This window comes from Myxine glutinosa, chromosome 1, assembly GCF_964187855.1.
Source record: "Myxine glutinosa chromosome 1, kmMyxGlut1.1, whole genome shotgun sequence".
NCBI classification, from domain to species: domain Eukaryota; kingdom Metazoa; phylum Chordata; class Myxini; order Myxiniformes; family Myxinidae; genus Myxine; species Myxine glutinosa.
Window position 1 is genome coordinate 433,432,095 of NC_136261.1, and position 4,159 is coordinate 433,436,253.

The window sequence follows — 4,159 nt, forward strand, 5'->3', positions numbered from 1 at the left end:
CAATGATGTTTTGGGGTTACTGTGCTGCCTCTGTCACTGGATGCCTTGAATGTGTGCATGGCATCATGAAATCAGGAGATTACCAAGGCATTCAGGAGCGCAATGTTCAACCTAGTGTCAGAAAGCTGGGTCTCCGTCGAAGATCGTGGGTCATGCAGCAGAATAATGACCCAAAACACACTTTAAAAAGCACCCAGGAATGTTTCAAGACAAAACGCTGTACTGTTCTGAAGTGGCCAGCAATGAGTCCAGATCTAAATCCCATTGAACACCTGTAGGGAGATCTGAAAACAGCAGTTGGGAGAAGGCACCCTTTAAATCTGGGAGAACTGGAGCAGTTTGCAAAAGAAGAGTGGGCCAAACTGCCAGTAGAGAGGCGTAGGAAGCTCATTCATGGCAAAAGGAAGCGCTTGACTGCAGTTATTTTGTCCAAAGGCTTGCTCCCAAATATGAAGTCTCGGGTGTAAATAATTATGTCAATGCCATTTGTTTTTATTTTCTGATCTAAAAGGATATATTAAGTTTTGAATCAAAAACAAAGGTTCTTTAATATTAACAGTGAAATAAAGAATTGTGGAGACCAAATACTTTTGTCAATTTCAACTCATTTTTAGAGAAAATTGTGAGATATTTGAAAAATGTGCAAGGGTGCTAATATTTTTGGCCACGACTGTATGGGTTCTCTCTCGCATAGTTCACTCTCACAGCACAGATCCTCCTGGTGTCAGTGCATTTAACTTTGCCACGTCACATGAACTTACTCAGTTCATCTCAGCTCTGACTCGAGTTTCTGAATAAGTTACTGATCACAGGTATCTTTACCTCCACCACCAAAGGTGGATGGAGGTTGTGTTTTCACTCCTGTCTGTCTGTCTGTCTGTTTGTTTCTTGGTAAATTTCTTTTTGTTTTTGACAAGTATGTTGGTCACTCCAGTTTGTGTTTGTCTGTCCGCTCACTTATACTTGCCTACAGGTCAAAATTTTAAACTTATCTTCACAAAATTTCACCAAATGGTAGAGTTGGTGTCTGACAGGATCGTTTTGTTTTTTTTAAGTTAAAAGATCAAATGGACAACATAGGCCAAAGGTCACTCACTTTTTTCCTAATTTTTTAAATCCTAAATTTTCATCTGATTGACTTGAAATTTGAATGGGATTTTAATATCAGCTGACTGAATTCAACCACCAACTATTTTAGAGGTCAGTATATGTCACAACGTCAACATGGGCCAAAGGTCAACCACTTTCTTCAAATTTCTAAAATCCTCAATTTTTCATCCGATTGACTTGATATCTGAAGAGGATTTGCATATCAGCTCACTGAATTTAACCACCAACTATATTTGAGATCAGCGTCGGCCAAAAGGTCAACATAGGACAAAGGTCAATAACCTTTTCAAATTTCTAAAATCCTCAATTTTCATGCGATTGACTTGAAATTTGAATATAATTTTCATATCAGCTGACTGAATTCAACCACCAACTACTTTATAAGTCAAATGGATGTGCTGCTGAGTACCATTCTACTTTATTTTATTTTATTTTATTACTTTTTTATGTATACAAAGCCGAGGCTTGTGTAAAAGCTAACACATGAATCACAAAAACAAACAGACACATAAAACATATAAAAATATGTCACCCACAGGGTGAACCGTATCTTGCCAAAATGTGAAAATTCCGTTTTTTCGTCATGACGTCATCAAATGACGTCATAGCGTCAAACTGTTTACAGATCTGGGAAGCACTCATCAAGGGCATTCATATGAGGTATTACTCGATATGGTACCTACGATTTCAAAATTTGACCTTGGGGTCAATAATTTTCGACCTCCAGTGCTAACCATGAAGGTCAAGGCCGATCGCCACCAAAAACTAATCAGCTGAGCGCCGGACCATATACTAGATTCCCATGAAGTTTGGAGACGATCCGATCAAAGTTACTCAAAAAATTAGTGTTTCGTCGACCTCCATGATTGACCACAAAGTGACCTTGACCTTTGACCTTGACCTTCAAAATTTTGTGTGCTGAAGGGTATCTCTATAGGACTCTGATATGCGAAGTTACAGGAGTTTCCAATAATAACTGTGGTCTACAGAGTGATCTAAACGTGAAAAAAAATGATTAACCACAAACAAAAAAACAAACAAACATACAAGCTGACTAATACATCTTGCAAAAACTTCGTTTTGGCAAGATAATAAAGGGAGCGAGAGACAAGAGGGGTGAGGGTGGGAGAGAGGGAAGCACACAAGCACAACAAAAGTAGAGAACAGGGACAACGGTAGATCTGTGGAAGGGAGAGGGCTTGGAGGGGGGGGGGGGGGGGGGTTGGCGGGGAGGAGACAAAGTAGGATAAAACAAATGGGCACTTCTTGGACTTTCAGAAAAGAAGTCGGAATTTCAAAAAGGTGGATTTGGGTTGCATTAACGGGGGTAGAAAAGATGCATGTTTTGGATGAGGGAAGATAAGAAATAGTGGTGAACAGCTGCTTTAAAGAACTGGAGGGAGGAGTGGGATTGAAGAGAGTGTGGGAGTTTGTTCCAAAGGCGAGAGAAAAGAGGAATGAAAGAGTGAAGGTGAGCAGAGAGTATTGATTTTGGCAGTTTCATCAGAAGTTAGTTGCTGGTAGATCTTGTGGGTCCTGAAGGCATATTTGGGGGACAGTGCACAGAGAGCAGGGAGAGCTAGACCAGAGAGGAGTCGGTAGAAGTCCACCAGAAGCTGAGCTAGGTGTGAGGAAGGTGCACCAGCCCAGAGGGGAGAGCAGTTCACCATTTAGCTGTGGATAAAAATGTTGGATGTGGTGAGAAGCTCAGTGGGGCTAAGAAAGGACTTCATATGACGGAGGATGCACAGTCCGCGACTGGCTTTGTTGGCCAACGTGGAAATGAGTTTTTTTCCCAGCAAATATCATGGCAGATATTGAGACCCAACAGCGTGAGTGACAGAGGGTTTTTTAGCCGGTATTTACGAAGAGAAAGGGTGAGGGTGTGAGATTTGTCAGGATTGAATGACATGTTCAACTTGTTTGACCAGTTTGTGATTTTATCCGGTCTGCAGAGAGTGAAGAGGCAACTGCCTGCCTATCTCAGGGTTGTGATAAGAAGCAGCAGAGGGTGGGGTCATCAGCAAAAATATGGAGAGAATTTTCCAGAGAGTCGCAGAGATCATTAATGAATACCAGAAAAAGCACAGAGCTCAGAACACTGCCCTGCAGAACTTCAGCATGGTCAGGAAGAGGATATGAGAGAATTTAATTTACAGCCACATGTTGGCTATGACAGGAGAGGAAGTCAACGAGCCATGAGTGGAGATTTCCATGGATAACAATAGGAGAAGAGTTTGGTGAGCAGGGTGGGGTGAACAGGGTGCCCGACCGTATCGAAGGCATGATCTATGTCAAGGGAGACAGCTCTAATTTCCTGTTTGGCATTGAGGACCTCCATCCATTGTTGAGAAAGCAGAAGCAGCATGCCCAGAGTAGAGTGACCAGGTCTGAAACCAAATTGATGATCAGAGATCAAGCCATTGGAGAAGAGGAAAGATTTCATATCTGAAGCAATGATGGATTCCATGACTTTGCTGATAATTGGGAGAAGGCTGATTGGTCTGTAGTTGCTAGGATCTGTTTTTGCACCTTTTTTGTGCAAAGCGGTGATGTTGGCTGATTTCCAAGCAGATGGCAGATGACCTTGAGCAAAAGAGAGGGTGAAGAGAACAGAGAGAGGGAGTGAAAGAGCAGAAGAACAGGATTTTAGGCCCCGTGGGCTGATGCCGTCAGGTCCAGTTGCAGAATCCGAGTCGAGGGTTGACAGAAACTTTTCCCCCTTGTCAGGGGGAAAGGACACAGAGTCCAGGAGCAGCTGGGTACGAATGGGTATGGTGGGTACAGAGAGGGATGGGTTTGGGACACAAGATTTAGAGGCAAACACAGAGTTGAGGCATTCAGCTTTTTCACGTGCAGAGTCAGCCATGTAGCCATTTGAGGTGAGGGAGGGGATGGAGGGGGAACAAACACCAGAAACAGATTTGACCAGACGCCACCAGGATTTGGAAGAGGGAGACAGATGAGAGAGTTCGGTCTTGAGAACGGAGAGATATTGTTTCCTGGCTCTCCTGAGGGTGGACACACACTTGTTTTGGGCTTTGTGAAA